The 12746-nt window shown below is 44.5% G+C and overlaps 1 protein-coding gene across 2 annotated transcripts in view; it reads left to right on the top strand.

Annotated features, from left to right (window-relative positions):
* The first annotated feature begins 767 nt into the window (after nucleotides 1-767).
* Nucleotides 768-12746, top strand: part of FAM53A (family with sequence similarity 53 member A) — a 64319-nt gene continuing 52340 nt past the window's right edge. The window contains exon 1 of one of the 2 annotated variants that reach the window (XM_072334983.1): nucleotides 768-868. The gene's annotated coding sequence lies outside the window, so the exon portion shown is untranslated. Of the gene's footprint in view, nucleotides 869-891; nucleotides 1231-12746 lie in introns of those variants that run through there. The other variant, XM_072334984.1, reaches the window with a different exon arrangement.

Below are 12746 nucleotides of genomic sequence, written 5' to 3'. Positions count from 1 at the left end.
GCTTCATTTTTTATTTATTTATTTTTAATTGTTTTTATTCTATTTCTTTTTTTTCTGGCCTCCATCTTAAGAGACACAACAGAAGATGGCCCCAGCCAGGCGGGACCCCCGGGGAGCCGCACCTGAGGCGCTCCCTGAGCGATGCGGGGAGCAGGCAGAGGGCAGTGCAGCCCCACCGGTACGCTGCATGAAAGGCCGAGAAGAGCCAGATGCGGGGAAGGCAAAGAAAATAGCCGGACCCGGTGAGATAAAATCCGCTGCGGTAGGCTGGAGGAACCTGAATTGCCCTGCTCCGGCCCGTAGGAACTCTCGATTTATCCGAGTCCCTGCTCCACCGCCGCCTAGAGCAGCTCAGGCAGCAGCAACCGCCTTCCGCCCATCCTGAGGTAATCCCCTCATAGCCGCCACTACGCATGCGTACGTCCAAGGAAGAGGCGTACGGTCCCGTTGCTTACGCCACAAGCGCACCAGCATCCTCCTTGCGGTCCCATCCGGGAACGCGATGACGTCATCGCCCCCCGGCTAGGAGCGCAGTTCTCTCTCTGCACAAGCGCGCCTCCGTACGCTCCCCGGGACAGCCAATGAGAGAAGGCAGCCGCAACGCCTCCTGGGAGCTGTAGTCTGCCGCGTCCCCCCGGCCCCACAGCTGTACGGCCCTGCGGGGCACAGACCCGCCTCCCGCCCCTTGTGGGCGGGGTCAGAGCGCATCGCAGGCCAATAGCAGAGCGGGTGAAAGGTCGGCGGGCGGGTGCTTTAACCAATAGGAGCGCGCGGGAGCCGGGCGGGGGCGGAGCCAGCTGTGTTTTGTTCAATTGCCATTGAGGAGCCTGGTCCATATGCGGAGGGGAGGCGGCCCGTGCGGGCTCAGGTATCCGCTGTGGGTTCGGTGGTGGCAGGGAGGCCGCGGGCCCGGGTGAGAGGGCAGCGGGTAACCGGCGGCCTTTGGAGATAGCGGTTGGGAGCTGCCGTGCGGTGGGAGCAGGGCGGGCGGTGAGGCCGAGGCCCCTTCACGGAGCTGCGGTAGCGGCTGTGTGTGTATGTATGTATGTATGTGTAGGGAGGGCACCCGGGGCTGCCCTTCCCTGCGGCGGCGGCCGCCTGTGTGAGGACGTGTGTGGCGGTGGGGCTGTGCTGAGCCTGGCGGCTGGAGGTGAGCCTGGCTCCATTTTCCGCTGCTGTTAAAGGGAGAGTCGGGATGGCAACAGCCCTGCTGGAAGGAGAAAAAAAATCGTACGTAACGACGAGATTTTTTTTTAAATTTTTTTTTTTATAAAGAAAAGTACCCCCAAAAATCCTCACAAAAATACATTATTGGCATTCGGAATCTTAACAGGCATTTAGCAGGCACTTATAAATCAGCAGGTAGCAGGCCGGTTGGTTATTTAGGAGCTCTCCAGGCCTTTGTGCAAACGTGGGGCTGCTCTCTGGGGTTGGTTTCATCCCCCAGCAGCCTCGGGCAGCTCGGTTCTGAATGACGGCCTCAGCTTAACGGGCTGAAGCGTCAGACCCACTCTTAAACGGGCTCTTTGTGCTGTGCCAGCTTTTCTCAGGGCTTTGTTCTGGTTCTTTGGCTCGCCAAATGCTCTCCTGCAGCCTGCATGCAGGGATTCCATAAGAGTGGGTTCCTGGGGATTTGAGGTGGCTGGAGGGGTTGTGGGGCTGGCAGCAGGAGGTGGCCCTCTGGGTTAGCATTGCGTCACTTCTCTCTTAGCAGGCAGCTGAAAGTTGAGTGGTTTTCTCTTTAGTTAAGGCCCGTGTCCCCTAGAAGCACTGAGAAAATTCCCTTGCTTTGTAGCAGCACTGTTATTTAGGGGTAAGAGGTTGATCTCAGCCCTGAGCTCCAGGCCTGGGGCAGAGCTGAGCTCTGTTCTGCTTTGCTTGTGCTTACATTAAAATTAGCTCTTGAGAACGCTGATTACAGCCCTTATGGTTACGCTGCCTCCGATTCATATCCTAACTGCTAGGAAACGTTTCCATCCAGGCCATTTTTTGGCAAGAAGCAGAAGGTTTCTGCACGCTGTGGTGAGCTGAAATGTTTCTGGATAGGTTTTAATTGTGAATGTACTGATTGCTTCGGGTCAGGCTTAGGGAACGTGGAGCACAATGTCTGCTGAATGGCAGAAACTTTCCTAACGGAGCATGTGACTTGAGATCTGGTGTTATTGGAGGTGCAATGGGCATGATACAAGAGCTTGTATCTTTACAGTTATTGTGCTTCTGGAATGCCTGGGAGACACATTTTGAGGCAGAAAATGGTGTTGTTTTTTTTAGGGAACCAAAGCATACATCCAGATCAGCTTAACATGAGGTGGTTTCCATGTGGTTAACGTGGAGCTGCTGACTTAAATTGTTTGCTACTCATTTGTTTTGAGTTTCTAGGAAATTCTATCTGTGTTAATATCAGTTATGTTTAATCATCCCTCATTTTAAGGCTCTTTGGCATGTGGAAGCGCATGCTGGCTATCAGATATAAACTGAAAATCATCTTCAAGATCCTTCTCTAATGATACTCCTCCAGGCCACCTTGTGCTGCTGGTGGCCATCTGCCTGTCCTCTAGCAGCCTGTATCTGCCAGCGTGGAACTCAATGCTATTGTCTCTTAACTTGAAACTTTTCAAGTTAGTGAAGTGGTTGTGAAGAAATGTCTTAGATTGGGCATAGCAAGTTTCTGTATTTTCCTCTTGAAAGCTGTTGAGTGCAGGGTGCTGTGATTGGGGAGAATGAGGAGGCTGAAAGAAATACCTTCATTTGCAACGTTGTGTTAAAGTCTTTAGAAGCTTAAAGCATGGCATAAAGCTGCATTTATGAAAATAAACTGTGCTGAGAATAGGAAAGTTGAACTTCCAGATTAATTTATTGCATTGATTGTTTTACTTTAAAATGGTGTGTGGGGCTGATTCTTTCCTATAAGAATTCCTGGAGAGTCTGGTAACCATTATTGTGGCTGCCTTGTTTTAGTACCGACCCCTTTTCCCTTCTCTCTCCTTTCTCCCCCTTCCTCTATTGCCTCCCCCAATCTGCATTCCTTTGTGCTAGCAGTGATGATGGCAGTTCTAGTCACCTCCTGTGGTTTGATAGATTATTCCCTTTAGAAACATGTGTACTTAAAACTTTCCAAACATGATTCCTTTTTTTTTTTTTTTGCTCCCACACACTTTTTTGCTGATGTTTTGTTTGTAGCATTTTGTCCTTATTGTTTTTGCTTGGAATTCTCTTAAACAGCAGCGAGAAATCTCGTTAAACCTTTAATGGAAAGTATTAGTACTTATATTGTTGTTTACATTTCTTTTTGCATACTTGGGAGGTGATAATATACACAGCAATTTTGCCTTTTGGCAGCGCTGAGTTTCCTTCTTCCCTTCAAGCCATACAAGTTATGTTCTTTTAGAAGGAAACATTGTTTGCTTGGAATTTTTATTTCTCTAAAGTAAATTTGGGCTATTTTTAAACTATTATACTTGTCATCTGTTGTTCATGGACTACGCGAGTGTAGAGCCTAAAATGAAGAGAATTGTCTGCTCTCTAATATTAATCTTTTCTACTGCTTTTTTTTTATCTCCTTCTCGAGACAATCAGTTCATGCAGTCATGTCATCAACGAGCTGGCAAGGAAGTCACAACTGTCAGTGTTTTGTAGTGGGCAGAAAAAACTTGTGAAGGCTGTGTTTCTGTGAATTGCTAGCTTGGGGTGAGGCAGCAGGGAGGGCTGTTGCTAAATATGTTATCTGGGTTATGGCTCTTGGTTTCCTGACAGCAGCATTCTTTCATGAAAGCAGCTGAAGTTCACACTTTAGAATATATAGAAAGTTTCTTTATATAAAGACAACTTACTGAATTGCAAAACCAGAATAATGCAGCTAGCTTTGCACTGCTTGTATTTATGTTATGTGTTATTGAAATGCTGTCCATCACCTGTGTAATGCTTATTGATGTTAGCCATAAGAGCAAGGGTTCTGATTACCTAATGTTAGCATCATTGCTCTGAATTTGGTGTGGCCACCTTGGCTGAAGACCTGTGAAAACGAACCTCTAGTAGTTAAGTGCAGGGATGCATACTTGCCATGCTAAGTCAGGTTGCAGGCCCAGAGCTTTGGGAGCACAGAAACACCCTCACCCAGTGCCAGAGATGGTGTTGCCCTTCGATGCGTGTGGGTACAGATAGAGCCAAGGGTGTGAAACCAAACTGCGTTTTGCCTAGAGCTGTCATTAGAAGTGTTTACAGAACTGTCTCGGTACAGTCAGAAACGCATGTCGTTGCAGGAAAGGCATCTGAGATGGAAGAAAGCAGCTTTTGCTGAGCTTTAAAATTGGAACCCAGCTGGTACAGGAAAGGGTTGGTGGAATGACTGCAGCAGCAGTGTCTGCACCTTTACTTTTGTGCTGAGGTCTGTGGTTTGGGAAGATAGGACATGAGGTCTTCTGAAGGAAACCTGTTTCTCCTTGTCAGCCCAGGCAGTTGGCTTGCTGCTACTTCTTAGCGCATTTAAAACTTACGGGTTTATGGAAGATAGTTATAATTTAGAGATTTCTATATTAGTAACAAAGTGAGTTATTAAAAACAAACAAGAACCTTTACTGTCTTAATGGGACTTCACAGGACAGGCCTGTGGCTCCTCTTATACTGTCACCTTTCCTTGAGCCAAGAACAGGAGTAATAGGAGCTTCTGTTGGTGCTATATTAACTTTAGGTCTCTAATTTGCATCTCAAATAACATTGTGAACAGCTTTAATGCCTTTGAGGGGTTTGGGAGGTTTTCGAAATTTGTATGGTAAATGTGCTTTTCAGCCTAATTGAGCAGTTTATATTATTATGGCATGTTTAATTCTTCTCTATGCAGTTTGTGTTGAGGTAAATGGTGCTGCATTCTTCCTTCAGTACTCTGCACTTATATTTTGTCTTGTTATCTTGTTTGTGGCTTTACATTTTGCAGTCTTCCTGTCTTGCCTGCACTTCATGCAGTTCCTAGTGGATACTTGAGTTCTCTATTCTGCTTGTCAAAGCTTGTTCATAGGGAGAATTCTTGTCTTTAAGTTACTGCTTCCTTTAACTCCCTCTACTTTCCCACTGACAGATGTCTTCCTCTGAAGGTTCTGATTTGACCTCTTCTGATTTTAGCGGGGTGGAAACTTGAAGAAAGGGGAAAAAAAACAACAACCCAAATTGCATGTCAGTGGGATCTATCAAACCCTGTTGCTTTATCAACTTCCAGACTCCAGAAATCACATGCAGAATGTGAAAAAGGCTGGTGTGCTTGGAGTCTGCTGTGCTGTAAGATGTGAATTGAACATGGAATAGTGGAAATGTGCTTGGCCAAGTGGCTCTGGAACAGAATTCTTTTTTAGCTTGTCTATCACAGTCTTAATAGCAGTGTCTAATAGTTACTTGTTATGTCCTGCTTGGAATGGAGCACAGTGCTGTGTAAGCATGCTCTAAGACTACTGCTGTGCTTCATAGCATCATTTATTTCATGGTATTTAGTGAGGAGGAGGAGTGATGAGAACAGCATCTGGTAAGTAGCTGATCGGTGAACTGGCTAAACATGGTATATATTTCTTCTAGTGGAAAAGGAGAAAGGAGTGAGTACCTATCATATCATATCATATCATAGTATCATAGTATTGTGCGAGTTGGAAGGGACCTTAGAGATCATCGAGTCCAACTCCCGGGATTCGAGCCCTCTGTGTAGCAGAGCGGCACTTCTACCCCCTGCTCCACAGGGGGGGATTCGAACCCGGGCCCCCTGGTGTTGCAAACGGGAATTCTACCGCTGCGCCACCGGAGGCACACAAGAACCTAGAACCTCATCTTTGCTTTTTTAGAATACAGTCAAAAATAAAGCCAAGTTGATGAATTTGGAGAGTGTGGGTGACTTGGGCTTAAGTGAAGTGCTGTGGCTTGCTGTAAAGGCCTGGAAGGGTGAGATAGAACAGCAGAGCTCCTGGTTAGGAGAGAATACTCTTGGTCACTGAAACATGGGCATGAAGCCCATTGGCTGCTCACCTCTCTGGACGTGGTATTCCACTTGAGCATAGCTAGGTGTGTGCTCACTTAATGCGTCCATCAACACTGCATACTGGCTGGGATTGTTCATATCAGTGTTTGAATAAGAAATCATGGTACTCTGGAGGTGAGACAGGCTGCTTGTTGCACTTAATGTTTGCTTTATGTTTGTTGTTTTTTTTTTGTTGTTGTTTTGTTTTTTTTTGTAAATCTGTTCAGAATGATGACCTATAGATCAGATTTGTATCTGGTGAGCCACTTATACTACCAAAACTATTACAGAGGAGAAAAAATACATGGTATTTTACCTGATGTGTGCTTCTTGACCTGGGTGTCCTGGTGGATGACAGGTTGGCCATGAGCCAGCAGTGTGCCCTCGTGACCAAAAAGGCCAATGGCATACTGGGGTGCATTAAAAAGAGCATGGCCAGCAGGTCGAGGGAGGTGATCCTCCCCCTCTGCTCTGGTAAGGCCTCACCTGTAATACTGTGTCCAGCTCTGGGCTCCCTGGTACAAAAAAAGACAGGGATCTCTTGGAAAGAGTCCAGCAGAAGGCCACAAAGATGATGAAGAGATTGGAGCATCTCCCCTGTGAAGAAAGGCTGAGTGAACTGGGTCTGTTTAGCCTTGAGAAAAGAAGACTGAGAGGGGACCTGATCCAGGTCTATAAATATCTGAGGTGTGGAGGGCAAAGTGGCGAGGCCAGGCTCTTTTCAGCAGTGTGTGGAGACAGGACAAGGGGAAACGGGCAGAAACTGGAGCATAGGAAATTCTACACAAATGTGCCCAAGAACTTCTTTACAGTGAGGGTGATGGAGCACTGGAACAGGCTGCCCAGGGAGGTGGTGGAGTCTCCTTCTCTGGAGATATTCAAGACCCGCCTGAACACCTACCTGTGTGACCTGGTGTAGGGAGCCTGCTTTGATCTCTTGCCCCTTCCAACCACTATGATTATGTGATTCTTAGGTGCCGTATTTGTGCTTAAGCTCTTAGTTCATTTTTTCCCAGTTTAATGACTTCAGAATTTGCACTTTCAATGTGCACGTGACTTATTTTGGGCACAGACTTCTTCCGGCTTACTGTAGCTAATACTGTCTGCTTTGGCTCCATATGTTCTGTATCTGTCAGTTTTTTATTTTGGAGCATTTGATTTGTCTACAGCATTTTCCATGTACAGGAAGTTGTAGCCAAGCCTAAGGCTATAGCTTCAGTAAAAGGTGTGTACTCTTGTGAGGATGCTCTGTGACACCACAGTGAAAAAGCCATTACATCACTAGATCGCTGTTGCTTGGTTGTCATAAGGCATATATGATTCTGGAATTTGTTGGTCAGAACAGAAGGATACCAACAGCATACAGCAACAGCATACTGCCGAGATTCTCATATTGCTGTGAGATATAATTGGACTTGATTTATTTCTGCATGAGCAAAGTATGGGGCAGGTATGAATTTTCTGTTCCAAAGGCACCTGGACAAGCAAACATGAAGCTGTTTTCTGAAAATTGAGAAGACTGACTTCTAGCTCATTCAGAGTAAGAGTGTTTGGTAGCTTCAAATTGAGATGGCCCCCAAAATAGTAGAAAAGGATGTGGGCTGCTTGTAAGCCTTATGGCCAGCTGTATTGTGCACCTAATGTGATTCATAAAAAGTTTGACCAGCTCTACTTTTTCCCCAGTTCAGCATTTTGCTTGTCCTTGGCATTAAAACTCATTTTGAATACAGAGCTGGACATGTTCCTTTTTGCAGTGCAAGCTTGCTGTCTAATCCCGTGGGCACAAGGGATGTCTATTCTTATCCCTGTAGTAATATTCCAGAAATATTTGAACTGTTTTTTTTGTCATCTTCCTGTTTTCTTGTGTTTTGTCTCTCCACATCTTCCCTGCCCCTCTCGCCCAGCCTTGTGATGATTTTGGACTGTGTAAAGCCAATGTATCTGTATCTTCACGGGAGGTCATGTTTTCAGCTCCAATTGTTCTTTTTGCTTTGTATAACCCTTAAGTTAGCTTGCATGGCTATTCAAGTGTGGTGCTTGAAGCCCAACTTTGCGTTCTAGCTGAGACTTTCCAGTGCTGATTGGGTTGTTGTTTTCATGTGTGTTCATGTTTATGCATCTCCAGGCATTTGACTTGCCTACAGGTGCTTAACCCTTGTTTCAGGGCTAGCTTCTTGCTCCAGTGCAGCCAGCAGCTTTCTGTCAAGGCTCTCACCTTGCTGTTTGCTTGCTTAGTGCTGCCCAAGCTCAACTTTCATGGCTGAATTGTATCTGATATCGTTCAGGACAGTTTTCCAGTGTGTCAAAGCTGTGCAGAGTTTTGTTTTGCAGTTCTTTCTACTTTTCTGCTATTTGTCCCATCATTTGTTACTGACAGTGAAATCGGTGAATTGAACTGGATTCCTGCTTGGTATGTTCTCCTGTGTGCTACTGATAGCTGCTCTCTGGGTATGGTTCTCCAACAGGAACTGCACTCACTGTAGAGCCTTTGCTTGCCATCATCAGAAGTCATTGAACTTGACTGTGTGACCTCAGTGGTTCCTCTCCTGTCCCTAAACCCTGTGCTGGGGTGCCAAAGTGAGCCTGATTGCTTGCTGCTCACCTCCTCATTACCTATTAGTGTTTAAAACTGAGATTTGGGGCACTGGTAACATGAATCTGACTTTGTTAGAATTATTTGATTAAGTTCTGGAAATACTTTTCATTGTTGTTCTTCCAGCCTCCATCCCTGTAAACTTTAATCTCCCCTTTCCAGCAGTTTTGCTCTAATCATTGCACTGTGCACGATCTACACATATCTAGCAGTTGATCCTCATCACTCGGATGCAGTCAAGCACAGTTTTAATGCTGTTGGCTACAAAGCGTAATAAGTTCTTGTAATGATTTCTTTCCATTGTGTGCTCCAAGGAGACAGGCATCTATCCTTGGCAATCATGCTGCAGTCTTAAATTCAGAGAAGGCTTAAAAAGTCTGGTCATCCTTTTCTAAAAGCATTTAATGTTGGTCTGTAAAATCCTAGCTGAGAGCACTTCAGTGGTGTTACTTCTGACCTCCAGTGTGTTGCCAAATGTAAGGCAGCATCTCTTGGAATTGAGGTGTTAAAACAGCGTGGGTGATGAAATGTGTATTACAGAATCTCAGGGGTTGGAAGGGACCTCAAAAGATCATCAAGTCCAACCCCCTGCTAAAGCAGGTTCCCTACAGTAGGTTGTGCAGGTAGGTGTCCAGACCTAGAAATTGATTAAACGTCACTTTTCTGTCGTAGTAAGATGTACGTAATAGTTCAGCTGCTCTTGGATTGAAAGTGAGATTAAATTTAATGCACCTTGTTTGTCAAAGTCTTTATTAAATAAGACTGTATTAAATAAATTGGATTAATTGAGAAGCTTCAAAGCAGCATTTCAAATAAACTTAATTGAAAATAATATGACTCTGATTTTGGCTGCCCTTAGAGCAGAACTAGTGAGGGAAGGCAGGAGGGCTGGGGCCTTCCTTTCCCTGCTCCCCATTTCTCTCTTGAGCAGGATCAAATAACATAAAACCAGTTTCTGAGTTCTGAACTAGGTGAACTGTTAAACTGAACCCAACTGAAGCACATGCTTTTTGCACCTGTGGAGTAGTCTGCAGCTGTCAGAAACTTGTTTATCACTGAAGTTCTCTTTGGGTTCAGGTGCTCAGCCGTTGACTTCCCTTGTATGCAGTGGTTTGGTGTTTCAGAACTTCAGCAGGAAACATATTATTGCTCTTTACAGACTACGACGTGCTTAACCTTTGGTAGAGTGAAGATGCCAGAATCTCAGATGTAATCTCAGAGCCTTATTTTGAAGTGTGTTTAGATAAAGCACGCCATTATCGGTATTGAAAGATTTCATTTGAAATCTTTCACTTGGAAGGCTGTGAGTTTTCAAGTGAAGAGCTGAAAGGACAAGCTTGCATCTCTCTTGCTGTTGACTGTATCTGATTAAAATCTTTCCTGTTTTGTCCTTCAACTTGGTTACCAGGAGCTGATCTTGTCAGAATGCAGTCATCTGTAAGCATAGTTGCCCAAGAGGGGAGGACACAGATTTCTTGTCTAAACACTGTTGCGCTCTTGCTCTGTTTTTGTCTTCAGATGTACATGCTTGACTTCCTAGTCAAGCAGTTTACCTGCCACCATTTAAAGCCCCAGCCTTATGTCCTGATCAGTAAAGATTTAAAACAGAAGACTTTATCTGTCCCAACTTTCACTTCTTGTCTGGCATTCTTGAGACACAGGTAAAAATGCACTGTAGTAAGTGACACAATCCATGATATGTGTGTGCTGGTTGGCACCTTGTGTCTACTTGCTTCCCATCCAGGAGTATGGTTTTGCATTAGGGCGATGTGCCCTATACTGGGTGAGAGTAAATACGGCTTGGAGCCCTGGTGACTTCAATAATCCACTTTGGCAAATGAATCTCTCCACAGGCCTTTCTTGTAGAATTAGTGACTCATTCATTAAACATCTGATAGGTAGTGCACATTGAAAATGCTGAGATTATCTTTTGAGCTGAAGATCTAAAAAAACAATGTAATTTGGGGGGAGGTTGTCCCCCTTTTAGTTTGTGCCTTGAGTTTTTTAACAGAGCATTTCCTGATTAAGCTGTTCAGTGTGTAGTTGAAGGCTGAATGCTCAGACTAGAAAGGCAGTTGCCTTGCTTCTGGAGTGATTTAGTGAACTAGGAGAGTCTAAGCTGCATAGCTTAAAGGAATTTATTGAAGTAACTAAATATAGGCCTGGTTAGAGGGATGCCCCTGATGACACATGATGACACGAGCAATGCCTGACTTGAACGTTGAAAATCCACATGATATCAGTGTATGTGCTGCTGTCTTCTATTTCTTCCCATTGCTATGGGGAACTTCATAGCTTGTTTATATGCAAGTTTATGAGCTGTATGTATGTAGTGTGGACCTGTTCAGCAGTTCTTGATGTTTGAAAACTTACAGGGGTGTGCAAAACAGATGTTGGAAGTCACCAGACAGCAGTCTAGAAGATTAGGGAACACCAGCAACAACCTCAGGCTAGTATTTGGTTTTGGTATTTGTTAAGGCAATGTATGAGACCTCTGCTATATAAAAAAAAATGATGCTACTTGAAAGCTGTGTGTCCTGTGGACTTTCTGAACTCTAATGGGAGAGATGGCTGGATTGGTGTTAGAAAACATGGTGTTGAAGTGCTGCCTCGTGAAGTGCTGGAGGTGATGTCTCCTGCCAGAGGAATTGAACTTTCTTGGGTAGGAAATTGCATGTGGTCAGCCATGATTGAGAACAAGCTTGGGGCTGTGAAAGGGTACTCGATTTGTCTGTTGCATACGATGTCTTGTATCTGCTCAAAGCCCGTCTGTGCTCTTTCAAGACAGATGATATAGCAGAAAGCAGTAGAGGACTTTGTTGCATAGCTCTATCTGTAACTTACATGCTTCCTGAAGCTTTTGGGTTTTATATAGGAATACCCAAACAATGAAGTGCTAAAATTAAGGGCATACTTGCTTGCTCGTTTGATACAATTACAAAATGGTCTTCTGGAGAGTTACACTTTTTAGACAGATTGAAACTTTCCTAAATTGGGTGCAGCTCTGTGTGTCCTGAGGGAAACGCTGCTCTTAATATGGAGAATTAGGGCAGTAAGGCTGGGGGAGTGTACTTGGTGTTATTACGAGCACCGAGATGCATGGATATTTACAGAACACTGCTAAGCTCTTGAGTTCTAAATTTAGCAGTGTCTTTAATGCACCAGCTGTACTACTTATTGAAAAAATATTTGATCTGCCATAGGTTCCTTGTTTTTAACATCCGTGCCTATAGAAAGGCTAATGTTTGAGAGACTTCCCTGTGTGCAGATTATGCAGCTCATTAGGTCTATGAAATGTCATGAAGCAGCATCTCAACACAAATGTGTTTCACCTGGCTTGAACATACTTGGGATCATAAAAACAAACTTAGTAGTTGGGCTTTTTGTTCTAAATGAGCCAGTCAGATGTTTGAAACTCTGCAGAATGAACCTGAAGGCAAATAGGAGGAGGCTTAATAGCTGTATTTGGGGAGTGAGGTGTATGGGGGGGGGATTTGTGTAATCCCTTAACACCAAGCCCATAGGGTTTGGCAACACAACAGCACTGCTACTGATTTTGGCCTTTCACAGGGGTCAGGGTGTGTGATAGTGACAGTGTTTACTGCACATACAAGTTAGGGGTCAGTGCTATGTGTTTTTCAGGCCTGACTATTTTTAAAGCATGTGTCTGTGTGACTTCTCATTTTCAATGCAATCGCTAAGGGAAAGTAGATGATGCTATTGCTTATCTTCATTTTTTTTTCCCCTGCCTTTTCTCTAATTGGAATGAGGCAAATATCCCAGTGGCAGAGCCAGTTTATCTTTGTACATTTCACAGCCTTAAAGTAATATCTTGTGAGTCTTGTATCAAGTGAATCATTTGCTTTAGTTAGGTGGTGCACATGTTTCTCCATAAGCAAATATTCCCTGTATAAATTACTTTGCAGTGAGTGTGAATTTTGTGTCTCACTAGATACAAAAATGAGAACCGTCCATTGGTTTTTAAATGGGATATTTTCTGTGGAGAGAGTCTGTGGAGAGGGAAATTATTCAAGTCTTCAATCTGTCAGTGATGTCATAGACTACAAGTAGAAGTAATACTCTTAAGTGATGATTGCCCATTAGATTTTGGTCTGAACTACTTAAATGAGCCAGAGAACCAAGTTTGAGCTGGGATAGTCT

This window comes from Excalfactoria chinensis, chromosome 4, assembly GCF_039878825.1.
Source record: "Excalfactoria chinensis isolate bCotChi1 chromosome 4, bCotChi1.hap2, whole genome shotgun sequence".
Classification (NCBI taxonomy): Eukaryota; Metazoa; Chordata; class Aves; order Galliformes; family Phasianidae; genus Excalfactoria; species Excalfactoria chinensis.
The sequence above is the reverse complement of the archived record's forward strand: the minus strand, read 5'-3'. Positions and strand labels throughout refer to the sequence as shown.